Below are 16,181 nucleotides of genomic sequence, written 5' to 3'. Positions count from 1 at the left end.
TCTGATGGAGATGGAGATGTGGACCGCGATCCTATCTTGGCACTAAGGGGTAAAGTTCTATTTGGCTGGTCAGATATTAAATGAACCGTGAAATATCGAAAGTTGATGTTTGAGTGACACTTGATTACCACACATTACTCTGTTTGGGTTCTAGATGACCTTCCAAATCAACGTTGACTGAACTAGAGCTTACATAGAGCAGTGTTTAGTTGTTAGTTTAAATAAATCAAATATTCAATTTGCCCATGTTTCTATGAGATATTGCTGGGTGGATGTGATTGGGTTATCTTTGTCCTTCATTTCTTGATCATTGGAGTAGGCATTGATCATTAACCCAGTGCTGATGTTCTAGATCTTACGTATGAAATTATTTACTACTCTGTCATCTTAATTTTTTTTATACAGGTCCGGGATACCTTGTGAGAAAAGGAACTTTCGAGGATTGCATCTTCTACGGCAACCATGTATCGCTAAATGAGGATCGGTGGGACTATCTCAAATCCATAGTAAAGCAGTGCCAACCTCCCATACCATACTATGTCAGCACCGTCACTCGCTCGGCAGTCATCAGAGGGAAGAGCAAGATGGTAAACACTTGGACTTTTCTTTTTGCAAATCATACTTCACTAGTGAAAATGCCATCATGTAGAGACAAAGAGGAGGACGGGCGTGGTTGTGCAAATCATACTTACTTTTTTGTGTGCAAATCATACTTCATTTTTTATGTAACATTATTTATTTCCCTGTGCAATCAGTGCTTCTCAAAGGATTACAGTCAGGCCTACCTCAAAGATTATCTGCGAAAGCCCATGGTTGTGCGTGTCACCAACGAACATTTTGAAGGTAATAAAAAGGTCTTGTTCAAGATGGGCAAGAAGGACGGCCGTGTGATCATGACGAAGAACTGGAGAGAAGTCGTTGAGGGCGCCAGAATGAAAGAAGATCAAATGGCTATCTTCAGGTTCATGGAAAGGAGTGGAGGTGGGCTTAGGGTGAACATGGTTACTGGCACGAGGATTCGTTGACCCATGGCAGTAGTTTGACGCTAGTTTTATAATCTGTATGTACTAGCCAGTAACTGCAAGTTGCTAGTATCAGCTTTTGGGTCCAGTAAGTGCAACTTAGTAGTAATTGGTACTTGGTAGTAACTGGTACTTTGGTGGTATAACTTTTGGCTCCGACTGGATATGAAGATCGTCCAGTAAGTGGAACTTGGCAGTAACTTGGTGGTAGTATGAACCCTATGTGGCGTAATGTACTTGCTATGCAAGTCTATATATATAACGCACCCTGGTACCCTCCTTGATATAATTACCTTTATGGACTGCAATTATATTTCCTTTTTTTTGCCACAGTGATACTAGTATTTTTAGAATCAAATCTAACCGGGTTTCAAATGGATTAGACACTACTTTCATTTTTGAACGAGGTTTTTGTGTTGGCCAGTACAAGTTATTTTGAAAATGCGGTTTGTATGTGTGTCGTACAAAAAAATGCAATGCAAAACAAAAACTTGCGGGTCGAAATGCAATGCAAAAAATGATGTTTCTGTTACTTTCGAGATGGCATGCTATTTTCAAAATGATGTTTTTTTAATTTGAAAAACAGTATATACTAAAAAACATGCTATCTTTTAAAAACAGCATATTTAAAAAAGCATGTAATTTTTAAATCAGTTTGAAAACATCGTTCTATTTTTAAAAACAGCGTTATATTTTTAGAATGAGGCTGTTATTTTGAAATCAGCATGCTATTTTTAAAAACAACATATTCAAAAGAACATGATTTTTTTTAATCAGCATGCTATTTTTGAAATCAGCATGCTATTTTAAAAGTAGCATATTGAAAAGAGCATGCTATTTTTAAAATAAGCATGCTATTTTTAAAATTAGCATGATATTTTTGAAAACAGCATGCTATTTTAAAAGTAGCATATTGAAAAGAGCATTATATTTTTAAAAGTACCATGCTATTTTTAAAATTACCATGATATTTTTGAAATCAGCATGTTATTTTAAAAGTAGCATATTGAAAAGAGCATAATAATTTTAAAAGTACCATGCTATTTTTTAAATTACCATGATATTTTATTAACGTTCTATTAACGTTCTATTTTCTATTAACGTTCTATTTTCTTATATATATAAATTTTCGGTTTCTATTTTATATTTCAAGTATGAAATTTGACTACACTTTGAACAAATTTCAGCAATATATTATGTAAAAAATGAAAAAAATACAGAAAACCAACTTCACTAAAAATGCATTGTTTCATCGATATTGATAAATCATAACTAGCCTACCATGTCGACCCGTCCATAATAAAATGAGGGTGTATCAATCAAACGAGGAATTCAGAAAAATAGTGGCAGTCCATCAAATAGGTCTAATACATGAGAAACAAGGTGGATCACGGCATGGAAAACTGTCTACTTTAGTTTGTTCTCAATTTTTCAACCCCAGAAATCCTTTTGTTTTCTCTGCTTGACCCTGTGCATCTAAACATCCTGTCTCGACTTCACTTTAGCTTTCCTGCATGAAACAACGTTTGTTAATAGGATAGCAAAGAAGATTGAGCATGTATAGTACACTATAACAGAAAAAACACTAACTTCACTGATTTTCTCTTCATAGCTACAGAAGCTAACTTGACAGCTCTTATTCGCTCAGCCTGTGGTACATTCCTAGCAGGCCTTTTTGTCTTCATCACCCCTTTGGCATGTTCTTTACCGCCCTTACTAGAGTCTTTCCTGGAAAAGTTAAAAAACGTCAACACAGTACTAGCAAATACCCGACTTCTAGAGCGGACATGTAAGTACAGACACTAACTTCACTGGTTTTCCTCTTGTCATCGTTCTTTTTCGTCCTCCCAGCATTGACATTTGGAGCGCCCTTGCGTTTCCTGCAAAAAATGAAATAGATGAATCTGCAGCCAGCATTTGAAAACATATTTAAGTACGCACAATTGTGCTAATGCCCACTTGTTTGGTTTTGCGTAATCCTCTTCTGCAACCTCCAATGGTCTCTTTCTAGCCCTCCTCAGCCCACCATCTTATGCATCTGAATCTTCCTCTTCTTCCTCATCTGAATCTCCCTCTTCTTCTGCATCTGAATGTCCCTCTTCTTCTGCATCTGAATCTTCCTCTTCTTCTGTACCTGAATCTTCCTCTTCTTTTGTATCTGCCTCTGTCTCTTCTTCTGTATCTGCCTCTGTCTCTTCTTCTGTATCTGCCTCTGTCTCTTCTTTTGTATCTGACTCTGTCTCTTCTTTTTGCTTCTTCCTCCTTGTGCTATTTGATTTCCCCGATTTTTTCCTGCGTAAATTGAAGAAAAACATGTGGACACTCTCCGGGAGAACATATTAACACTGTAAGCATGTATGGAAATGAACAATGAGATTAACATGTGCACTAACTTCGTTGCTTTTTTTGAATCTTCCTCTTCTTCTATATCTGAATCTGTGTCTTCTTCTATCTCTGAGTCTTTCTCTTTTCGCTTCTTCCTCCTTGTGACCTTTGATTTCCCCGATTTGTTCCTGAGTAAATTGAAAGAGAGAACATATTAACATTGTAAGCATGTATGGAAATGAACAATGAGATAAACATGTGCACTAACTTCGTTGCTTTTTTTCCCTCTCATCCGCTCGCGCCTGGATTTAATCCTCTTGTTCGATTCTTCGGTAGTTGGTCTCCCTTTTGGAACTATTTTGATTGGATTTTCCACGTCATCAGTGCAGCATTCGCAAGCAGCAGAGAAGTATGCCGACAAAGGAACAAACGATTTATGGCCTTCATCCAAATCAGTTTTTTCTCCATCAACCAATATACTTCGGAGGAGCTCCATCACCTGTTCTGACTGTGAATCGCTAGCTGCGGCTGTGAATAAAGCGTCACTAGCCATGTTGCGTAGTTGATGATACTTATTCATGTGATCAGACCATACATGAGTATTCGCAGTCCTCGAAGAAGGGAATGCTGGCTTGGCATGCATTGTCCATCTTTTCTTGACAATTTTTTTTGGAAATGTGCGTACACCAAGATGATCCAGAACGCAGAATATATGTGCGCATGGGTAATCCTGACTTTCCATCTTTTTACATTTACAAGCTGCATCATCTAGTCTTGCTCCTGTAAACAGACAAGTCACGTGATATATAAAATCCATAGGCTTAGCATCCACGCCTTGTGCATCCAACTTTTTTGCATCCAACTCCTCACTGTCCTTACCTTCCAAGTGATTGTGATCCTTAGCATCCAGATTTTGGCATGCAAGTCCACACCATCCTTCCCTTCCAAGTCATTGGGATCCTTAGTATCCAAGTTTTTTGCATGCAAGTCCCCAGCATCCTTACCTTCCAAGTCATTGGGATCCTCGGCATCCAAGTTTTTTGCATGCAAGTCCTCAGCATCCTTACCTTCCAAGTCATTGGGATCCTCAGCATCCAATTTTTTTACATGCAAGTCCTCAGCATACTTACCTTCCTTACCTTGCAATTCTCTAGCATCCCTGCCATATGGGACTTTATCATATGGGGCTTTGCGCAAAACTCCAAACACGACCAAACCATCACATGCTACCCGGTCTGTGACCTGCCAATTTGTTCCTTCGACAATCTGACGCTTTACCGGTGGAAACATCACAGTTGTATAAATATAAGAGGTAGCAATCTCCAGAGGGTGTGCATTTAGCTTAGTGAAGGGTATCGTATGTGTCGCTACTGCGTCTAATGCTGCTTCATTCTTACGCATTATGGATACACAATTCTCAACATGCTGCAACAAATCAACAAGCTGCATCTTCCTGTTCAGGTGCACATGAAGCCTTGAGTTGAGAGACTCACTTCTCTGGTTACTCATCATGCCTAGGAAATATCTACCCTTTGTGTACGCAGCAGCCCATTTGTGTCGCAGCTTGTACATCCTGTTAACCCATGACGACCTCTTGCATGTTGGTTTTATTTTGAACCGAACCTTATAAGCCTCCCATCTTTTCTCAAACTCATCAACATCCCAACGACGGTAAATGAATTCCCTAAATTCCTCAAGCTTTTTCTTGCGGAGGTGCATCACCATATTCTCCTCGATATGCCACGTGCACAAACGATGATCTGTTCCGGTCCAGACAGTAGCTATTGCTTTAGCCATTGCACCGTCCCCATCGGTGATTGCTGAAATTGGTGCCGTCTGGGACATTGCCTCCAAAAATACATGAAGAAGCCACTGGTATGATGCAACTGTCTCGTCTGACACTAGACCGACCCCAAACAAAACTGTGCTACGGTGATTGTTCAGACCAACAAATGGAACAAACGGAAGCATGTACTTGTTAGACCGATATGTACTATCAAACACCACGACACCACCAAAGGCAACATAGTCAATGCGGGATTGTGAGTCACCCCAGAATATGTTCCTCAAATGGCCTTCGCTGTCTTTTGTGTATTTGAAAAAGAATTCCGGGTCTGCTTTTTTCTGTGCAATCATATAGGTGAGCAAATATCTAGCGTCACTGCATTCTATCTTGCGCTTCTTCTAGATTGAAACATGGTTGTATAGGTCTCGATCTATAAATCCAAGCTTGTCGGGACCTCCGGCATTCTTCTCCATTACATTCATAATCTAATGTGTTCGAAGTCCACCGACAGCATACTCGATGACATCGTCCTTTTGTGCATCAGTCATTCTACGATGAGCCGATAAGTAGGGAGTCAGGTCAGCAGGGACAAATAGATGGTTATGCTTGTCCACAAAATTCTTGACGAACCAGAGGCCACTGCTATCTTGTAGCTCAACCTGAAAAAGAGCGGGACACCCACACCGAGAAAGACCCCTCGGTGTTCTTTTCCTTTCAGCTCTGTTAAAGTGCTTAAGGGCCCACCATCCTTGTTTGCAGCACTTGTATGTCCTTCTGTATGCATTTTGTTTCGGACCCAGACCCCTGTACTTCAGATCATCCTTTCTAACACCAAACCCTTTTTTTTCTCGCATAGCCTACGTAGAACATGTAGGCTTCTTCCTCAGTCCTGAAAGTCTTCTTCACAATCTCTAAGTATTCCATACACTCATTCAGGTCTGAACCAGCCATGCCTTTATTATCAATTCCTTTACCTTGCATATGTACATCATCCATGTCTATGCCATCCTTGCCTACATCCTCATTATCCTTATCATCCATGCCTTTGCCTTCGTTGCCTCTATGACCCATGTCCTTGTCATCCGTGCCTGTATCACCCAAGTTTTTGCCATCGTTGCCTTTATCATCCATGTCGTTATGCTGCAAGCGAAAGCAGATAGTCAATGTTACGGATGGATAGCATACGTTACCGAAATTATGCACTAACTCAGTCCTTCAAAATCTGTAAGTAAATATGCACTGACTAAATCCAGAAATTTTTAATTGATTGTAGTAGCTGTAACTGATGATCTCCTAACTAAATCCAAAGTCCACGAGTCCTTCAAATGCCCTGATAGATCCACCCTGATAGATCAATTATCTCCAAACTACATTCAAAATTATCTCCTAACTAAATCCAAAAGTATCGCCTAACTAAATCCAAATTATCTCCTAACTAAATCCAAAATAAGTCCAAACTCCATACAAAATTAATTATCTCCTAACTAAATCCAAAATATCTCGAAACTCAATTCAAATGTATCTCCTAACTAAATCCAAAATAACTTTCTTTGAATCCAAATCTGCTGACAACTTTCTCATGCCACAAAACCCTAACTAAGTCCTTCAATATGTCCTAGCTACATCTGACTTACACTTCCTTTCAATCGTAATCTCGTCAGAACTTTCTGAAAACATAAACCCTAAACCTCACATGACATATCCTAAACCCTAACAAAATCCGATCGAAATCTCGTCACAACTTTCTGAAACGATAAACCCTAAACCTCACATGACATATCCTAAATCCGAATCAAATCCGACCCCTATTGGTACTATATGCACAAGTGACCAGAAAAGATTTGAGAGGGCTAGGCACTTACAGCGAAGATCCGGCGTGAAAAAGTTGATGCACGTCGATGAGGATGATGTGGCCTCTCGGGTCGGGGAAGGTGGCGTCCGCTCGGGGAAGGAGTGGATTAGCGGCTCGTCGTAAGATCTGGCGCCGCGACCCGACGGGGGTGACTTGCGATGGAGGGAGTGAGGGGGAGTAGGAGCAGGAGGGGTAGACACGGCGAGTGCGATCGACGCCGATCGAGGGCGCCGGGGGCGATCGGCGGTGATCGAGGGCGCCGGAGGCGATCGGCGGCGATCGAGGGGTCCCGAGGTTAGGGCTCGAGAGGAGGAGAGAGGACGAACCGCTCGAACCGAAATTCAAAAGAGTACGCACGATGATTGGACCTCTATAATGAAGTGCTTTATTAATGCAATTAATTTAATTGAAAATTTTAGGACGAGAATACCCCTGGACCTAATTGGGCCGATTAAAGTTTTAAAAAAATTGGTCGAAAATACCCTTGGGCTCAAAAAGGCCCAGTTATTCTCATCCGTTAGATCGTCCATATAATACATGTGCTCTGGTGTATTATAATGCACCATAAAATTTCCCTTTTTTAGTACTAAATACAAGGGGAAAAAACTTGACGATGTCAACTTGCCGAATCCAGTGATGATTTTCTGACCGGCAAAGACAACGTAACTAACTTACATATGATTCTTATACAAGACCAAATGAAGATGTGATGTTCATACCCCCCCCCCCCCTCCCCCCTCCCATTTTTTTTTTTTGTATGATAAACTCCCAAGAGCAGATCCGGAAAGGAAAGTTGACAGAAAAGAGACTTGTTCTGGGTTGTGATGGCAACCATCGGGATGTTACTACTTCTCAATACATATGCTTGTTATGGGGTCAAAATGTGCAAAGGAGAATGTATGTGGTCTATCGTCCTGCACTCTGGGGAAAGCATCCTGTGATACCACACTATTAGTGATACCATGATCCCACTACATAATAAATTCGGAAGTTTATAAAAATCTGAAAAATTATGAATGCTCACATACATATCTACAATCTCTAAATGCCCCAATTCCGAATTCTATCTAAATACAAATGAAAAGATAAATCTAGACGTGAATAGTGTCCGGTGGTGCAAACAAAGCAACCCCGTGAGTTTTATTCCATTGTCTTGGTGCATTTGTTCTATCGCCCATGTGCAGGTCTACCATAAGTCTTAATAATTTATATGCTTTTGCTATTCAATTTTGTCAACTGTAGTTTTAAAATCATCAAGATCAAGTGCACCTAAGGCACAAAAGCAGAAGATGATGCTCTATGAGGTTCTACAAAGAACGATGACCTATGGGGTACCATCGCAGCACCCCCACCAGGAACGGATGTTGGGCATCCGGCAACTGTGACTCATCCTCAAAAGTTAGTGGCCAAGAACCCATCCCAAACTTAATGCCAAAAATTCATAGGCATTGGGAGATTGGCATCTAACTGATCCCAAACTTAATTCCCAAAAAATCATAGGTATTGGGAGTTTGACATCTAACCCATCCCAAGAACTTAGTTCTCTAAAAAAAACCTTCGCTATTTATCACTTCGTTTTGCAAACTTTATATCACATTTGAACTAATTTTCCACAAGATTCGCGTGGAACTCCATGCGGCGTTGCGCCCTCTCAGCGCTAACTCCTTGGGAACGGCCAGCTCGGCTGTTATTCATCCTCGAGGCCGAGGGCGGCTTTAAGTTTGAGAGGGCAACAGACTTGGTACCGGCTAGTCTGTCAAACCTGACTATCTATCAAACCCAATTGAGTGTACTCGGTGCATCTTCTTGAAAAAGTGAGCAGGACGGTTTAGATTTCGCCATACATTCAATTCAATCCTTCTTATGGGCAGCCAAAAATAATAATAAATAGTTCGCCTAACTTTCAATTGCAGTTGGTTTGTGCACCAAGGACGCAACAGGTCATCGTATTTTGCATGTACAGCAAAAAAAAATCTAATAGTTCACCTAACTTCTTGGTTGCATTTGGTCTCTGCGCCAAGGACGTAACGGGTCATCTAGTTTGGATGAAAAGTTGTGAATGGCTAATTAGTGTTAAAAATGCCAAAGTAATGGGTAAAAAGTTTAATTCACTCAAATTATGTTATGAATATGCTTTTTGAGGCAAATTTAAACGTACTATTATTTACTTGTTCCCAATCAAAACAGTTCAAACAATATTTTATTCAAAGTTCAAACACATTACTGGATTACGCTATAAATATAACAAAATCACCATTGAATAGTGCCAAACAGTAACATCACTATTCACTGCTAAATTTGTTTTTTCTAGCTCCCATTCCATAATGTTTTGCAACTTGGAATTTCGCATAGCAATAAAACATCACCTTCTTAGCATCCCATATTTTTTTTCAAAACTTTTAATGGTGGTTTCCATGAAGTTTTCTTGATATGTTTGTTTTCATATGATATTCTTCGGTGGAGATGCTTGATATACACTCCACTTAGTTGGAGTCAAGAAATAAAACACCCATGTTGCTGGCATTGATCACTCTGGACCGCCTGATCAGTACATTTGCCGGTGGAAATTAATATGTAGACTTCATTAGTCATAGATCCTAGCTTTGCTTTTCTCAATGCATGGCATGGTAGGTGGATAGATCGATCGTACACATAATTTACTTCATATCATGTTAATGTCCGTCCCATTTTGTGTTTGACAACGACGGTCGGACGCGGAGGTTTGGTTTCTGGGTGTATCTAAACCCTATACGAAAAAAATTAGTAATTCAATAAAAAGTCAAAAAAATTGAAAGTACTTTTTGAAATAAACTTGATCTTTCATTGTACTTGTCAGAAAAAATCCATAAAAGGAAAATCTCCCTTTGACTTCTTTTCAAAAAAGATAAATTTTTAGCTAAAATAGTATATGAATAGTGACCTATAATAGCAAATAAATTTTGTCTTTTTTGCCCTGAAGTCAATGTTGGTTTTTTTCTGAAAATTTATATACTAGTGCGAAAGAAAGTCAAGTTTATTCTAAAAAAAACTTCTAAACTATTTTCGCTTTTTGTTTAATTATTGAAAAATTCCTCCATATAGGGTGTATATACAACCAGGTTCCGAAGTGTATTTCCCAACGGCGGTCCACCTACTTAGGGCATCTTCAATGGCAACCCGTAAATTTCCTCCCGCATTCGTCTGCAGATGGGAGAGGGGGGAGGGGGACCAGTCCGCGGACACGGATGTAGAAGGATGCCATCCCAAAGCTAGCCACATACATTTCAAATTCTTTTTCAACAAACCAGATGAAATTCACGCAAACACGGTCAGATTTCATACAAACATGACAACTTTCATACAAACACGGTGGATTTAATTACTTTTCAAACATATATACAGGAGTACAAACACGGTGGGTTGTTGATGCAGCCGGGGACGAGGCCGGCGAGGCAGACCACAGGGCCGTCGTGTAGACGTGGCGGAGGCGGGTGGCGATGGAGAGGTCCCGGTCGGAGCAGGGCCGCGATGGCCGGTGCAGGGCGACGGGCGGCCAGACGCGCGGACGACGGCCGTGAAGGGCCGCCTGTCACGCGAGGCCACCGGGTCGGTGTAGGAGCTGGCCGGTCGCGCCGGTGTTGGAGTAGAGGCACACGGTGGTCGACGGCGGCAGGCGGCGCAAACCAATCTTAGATCGGAAAAGCAAAAAAGAAAACGCCAATCAAGATGATCGGCGAGAGAGAGAAAAACCCGAAGCAAGGGCTCTGGAAAAAGACCCTTTAGGGCAGCCGGTCAACAGGACCGGCGGACGAACCCTAGGTACGGGCAGTGGCCCCAGCGGCGATCATGAAGACCGACCACCGGGGGCAGCACGGAGCGGAAGGGACGGGCGACGGCTAGGGTTGGATCGGTTAGGCTGATACCATGAGAATGAAGATAGGGATTGGTGAAATAATTGATGTATTGCTTAAGCCTCGTGGACATATATATATATATATAGAAGTACAATAACCAACTTGAAATATAAAATAAGGCAGGACCAAATCCTACTCTATCTCGTACTTGCTAATAACCGTATGCTCAACAGACGTGACGTCCGCCATCGCGCCGTGCATGTCCTACGCGACGGGGCAAGCGACGGCACCGTCGGCGGAGTGCTGCGGCGGGGTGAAGATCCTGAGCGGCAAGGCGTCCAACGCGGCTGACCGGAAGGCGGCGTGCCGCTGCCTCAAGAACCTGGCGGCGAACTTCAAGGGCATCAGCATGGGCAACGCCGCCAGCATCCCGGCAAGTGCGGCGCGTCCGTCTCCTTCCCCATCAGCACCAGCGTCGACTGCAGCAAGTACATCCTCCAATCCTAACTTGAACGATTATACTCTAGTATACTTATTAGCTATCTAATCTTTAATTAGTAAGTAAATAGTGAGACTAATCGCTGAGCTTTTGTCTGTGTGTCTTTGCAGGCTTCACTAAGTTATCTGTCAGCATCATCACACAGGCTGGCTAGCTGACTCGGTGTCAGCTGACGCTGCTTTCTGCATGTGTTCAGTTCTGTTTTCTTCATGTGTTGGACTTCCATCTGTTGCCGTTATTACAGATTGAGCAAATTACTGATCGAATCATCAATAAAGTAATGTGTTGAGACTTATTTTCTATGAAATTCACCGTCGTCAATAATAATAATAAACTAGTTTCATGCCCGCATGTTGCTGCCGGCAATTTTAGCAAATGTTATTAAGAACATCTCCAGCTGTTGGCCCTCCAGAAAGCATAAAAATCGCTGCCTGGGGCGAGCCGGCGCTAAAATCGGCTTTGGGGGCGATTGGGTACCCAGCTGTCGCCCTCCAAGTCGCCCCCAGGCGCCGATATCGGCCCATTTTTGATGCAAATGTGACCGCTTTTCGGCCCACTTTCGGTGAAAAATCGGCCCAATGTCGGCGCAAATCGGCCCATATTTATCGTGGTTCGACGCGAATTCAACATAAGTAATTTTTTTATCACATAGTTCATCATAGAAAATCAATAGAAATCGAATAGTTCAATACAAATTATATAGTTCAACAAATAAATACTCATATTTCATCACACGTCGAGCTAGGCGTTGCCCTTGAGCCTCCATAGGTGCTCCACCAGATCCTGCTGCAGTTGTTGATGCACCTGTGGGTTTCGGATCTCCTGACGCATATTGAGGAAGGCAGTCCAGGTTGCTGGTAGCTGGTGATCAAGTTGTGCAAGAGGACCCTACCTGTAATATGGTTCAGTGTCAAATACTGGCTCTTCCTTCTCGCTCTCAATGATCATGATGTGCAAGATGACACAGCAAGTCATGATCTCCCACATTTGATCCTTCGACCAGGTCTAAGCAGGGTACCGGACAACAGCCAATCGAGATTGGAGCACACCAAATGCCCGCTCGACATCCTTCCTGCAAGCCTCCTGAACCTTCGCAAAGTGAGACTTCTTGCCTCCTGGCACATCGTTTGAGATAGTATTCACAAATGTAGACCGTCTCGGATAGATGCCATCAGCTAGGTAGTACCACTTGTTGTAGTGCCGCCCATTGACCTCCAAGTTCACCGGAGGAGAATGACCTTCAACAAGCTTGGCAAAGACAGGGGAGCACTGTAGCACGTTTGATGTCATTGTGAGTTCCTGGCATACCAAAGAAGGAGTGTCAAATCCAGAGGTCCTGTGTGGCCACTACCTCAAGTACCACACTGCAACCGTCTTTGGTGCCTTTGTACATCCCCTGCCAAGCAAATGGACAGTTCTTCCATTTTCAATGCATGCAGTCGATGCTTCCAAGCATCCCAAGAAATCCTCTTGATGCATTCTATGCTAGGATCCGAGCAGTGTCTTCAGCATTGGGTGATCGCAAGTATTGTCAAAACACTGCCACCACTGCCCTACAGAACTTGTAGAAACACTCAATGGTCGTGGACTCGGCCATGCGCCCATAGTCGTCGAGTGAATCACCGGGAGCTCCGTATGCAAGCATCCTCATAGCTGTCGTGCACTTCTGGATTGACGTGAATCGAAGTTTGCCGGTGCAATCCTTCTTGCACTTGAAGTAGTTGTCGAACTCCTGGATGGAATTCACAATCCTGAGGAAAAGCTTTCGGTTCATCCGATAACAGCGCCGAAATACTTTGTCGCCGTGCAGTGGAGCGTCGGCGAAGTAGTCAGAGTAGAGCATGCAATAGCCTTCCAGACAATGTTGGTTCTTTGCTTTCAGCCACCCCGGCGCCGAGCCACCTCACCGCGGCTTTTCATTGCTTGCGAGAAGGCCGGCGAGGGCGGCGAGGACCATGAGATGTTCCTCGTCCTGGACGTCGGCATCGGCTTCCTCCTGCAGTAGCACCGCGAGAGCCTCCTCGTTGTCCGGTCCATCGCCGAGCAGACAAAACACGAACACCTGGCAGGCGTGTTGGGCGTACACCTGCCGGTATACCGCCCTGCGCGGCCGGAGCGCCGAAAAACTCACCCAGGCGCTGGTGGGGAGGCTGCCGCGGCAAAACCTTCTTTCTTTTCCGGCGGGGAATGGCCTATCTAGCGGTGCTGGGCGGTGGGCGGCGCCAGGATCAGCAGGATGGTGGCCGAGCTCGCCGGGGGGTTGGGGGCAAATCTGGACGGATTGCCATGACTTTTCGCTTGACAGTGTGGCCCAGGCATGTTTTCCCCTTCCGCCCGAGCGCCCCTCCCCCCCCCCCCCCCCAGTGCGCTGGGTTTAGCCTGCGATCGCCGGACCCAAATATGGGCCGAGCCAGCGGATTTCGGCGTCTTGGGGGCGCGACTGGGGGTTTTTTTCGGCGCCTGCGCATAAAAAGGCGCCCTGGGGGGCTGTTGGGGGCGCGGCTGGAGATGCTCTAACGTCTTTGAGACCAGCATAGCACATTTCTGAAGTGATTTTATACTGACTAAATGCAACATTAAAAACTTAACGATGCCGGTTTTTTCACCAGCAGAGACAACACAATTACTCAATTAGCTTGCATATATCTTAACGGGGCTAAATGAAGATTGGGTGTCCACCCCTTCCAAAACAATCTATGACTAAGCTCCCAAGAGTGGATAAGGAAAAGGAAAATTGATGGCATCTCGCTTAAAACAAAAGGAAACTACGGAGAGAGAAAACTTATGCTCAGTTGCCATGGCAATCGCTGTGATCTTACTATTTCTTACTACATACATATGCTTGTCGTGTAATGAAAATGTGCATATTAGAAAGTATGTGGTCAACCGTTCTGAGCTCTCGTGTGAGTATCCAGTGATGCCATAATACCAACACACAAAATTCAAATTCAAAAGATTAAAAATGAAAAAAAAATGTGAATGCTCACATGTGTCTACCATCTCTAAAATTTTCAAATCCAAATTCAATCACCACATAGAGAAACAAAAAAAGACATATCTAAATGTGAATAGTGTTGAGTGGTGCAAGCAAAGCAACCCTATCCAATGTAAGCCCATGTGTAGGTCTACCATAAGTCTTAATAATCTATATGCTTTTGCTATTGAATTTTGTGAAATGTAGTTTCAAACTCATCAAGATCAAATCCACCCAAGGTGCCAAAAGTGGAAAATGATGCTCTATGGGGTTCTATAGTTGTTTCGGTGCCAAAAAATACATTGAGAGTTGCAAACTTCAAGACCTCGACATCGCCCAGTGAGGACGATGAACTCTGGGGTTCAATAGCTACACCTCCACCAAAATACTCTAGGAAGCCTTTGAAGCCAGCAGTTAAAAACAATGATGACCTATGGGTGCCATCGCATCACCCCACCATCAACGAAAGCTAGGCATCTAGCATCATCAGGGCAACTCTAATCCATCCCTAGAAGTTAGTGCCCAAAAATCAATCCCTAAAACTTAACTCCAAAAATTCCTAGGTATTGGGAGGGTGACATCTAACCTATCCTCAAAACTGAGTTCATAAAACTTTCTTTGCCTTTTCTCAATCTGTTTTGTAAGCTTTAGACCCCATTTGAACTAATTTCCACAACATAGTAGTTCAAACATTGATGTCAATGATGCAAATATTTGAACAATATTTCAAACTCATTGTTTTCAAACTTATATATTCAAATTTAAGCACATGGGGTCTAAATGAAGCAAATGTTCTAAATAAACATGATGATTCATGATAGATTTATTGTCCAAGACATTGCCGGTGGTGATTCATAAGGTATTCCTGTAGTTTCACATGAGTTTGCTTATCTTTGAATTGTTGATGCACTTCAAGAAACCTATGAGTCTAGATGCATTACACAGAGGTGTGAAATGATCTTGATTGGGATTAAAATCCAAGTTGTGTGGTGGGCATCTCTCATTTCTATGATCATGTTGTGAAAGATCACACAACATGTCATGATAATCCGCGGTGCTTTTTTAGTTCCAATATGTAGAGGTCTATGAATAGTGGCAAAGCAAGTATGCAACACACCAAAATCCCTCCCATCATCTTTTCTCACAGATTCTTGAGCGAAGCAAAGGTGAGGTCTCTTGTTGCCTTCTGTGCTTCAATTTGTCTTCACAAATGTGGACCATGAAGGGTAGGTACCATCTGCTAGGTCATATCCCTTATCACACTAGTGGCCGGTAACTCCCAGGTTGCAAGGTGGAGTTTCCCCTGCAACAAGCCTTACAAAAAGATGAGTTCTTTGTAGGACATTGTTTTTATTGTGAGATCTATGCATACCAAAGTAACAATGTCAAATCCATTGATCATCGAAGGCAACAACTTTGAGTATGATGATTAGATCATGGAAACTCCTAGTAAACTGCCCACTCCATCTCGTAGGACAATTCTTCGTTGTCTAGTGCATGCAATCGATGTTCACATGCGTCCTAAGGAACCCTCTCATTGCACCAACATTCAGTATCCTTGTCGTGCCATTTTCATTGGATGCTATTAGGTACTATTCTCCTAACATCTCAACCACATGCTTTGCAAACCTCTTCATACAAGTAATGATAAGATCTTCGCAAATTTGGACATATTCATATGCCAAGTCACTTGGGACTACATATTCCAACACATGCATTGTTGCACAACACTTCTAAATTGCACTTGCACTAAGTTTTCTCGCAGCATCCGCCTTTTGCAAGAGAAAATAATCATGTACTTCGACCGCAGTCCCAGAAAGAGCGTCGTCGGCATTCTGAGACATCGTGTGAACAAGTTTGTCCGATACACTAAACTTTCCATGAAATAAT

At 42.7% G+C, this 16,181-nt stretch overlaps 1 pseudogene; it reads left to right on the top strand.

The window, feature by feature from the left end:
* The first annotated feature begins 10,492 nt into the window (after positions 1–10,492).
* LOC109736855 (non-specific lipid-transfer protein 3-like) lies at positions 10,493–11,471 on the top strand (annotated as a pseudogene).
* The last annotated feature ends 4,710 nt before the right edge of the window (positions 11,472–16,181 follow it).

This window comes from Aegilops tauschii, chromosome 2 (genome assembly GCF_002575655.3).
Source record: "Aegilops tauschii subsp. strangulata cultivar AL8/78 chromosome 2, Aet v6.0, whole genome shotgun sequence".
In the NCBI taxonomy this organism is placed as follows: domain Eukaryota; kingdom Viridiplantae; phylum Streptophyta; class Magnoliopsida; order Poales; family Poaceae; genus Aegilops; species Aegilops tauschii.
The sequence above is the reverse complement of the archived record's forward strand: the minus strand, read 5'-3'. Positions and strand labels throughout refer to the sequence as shown.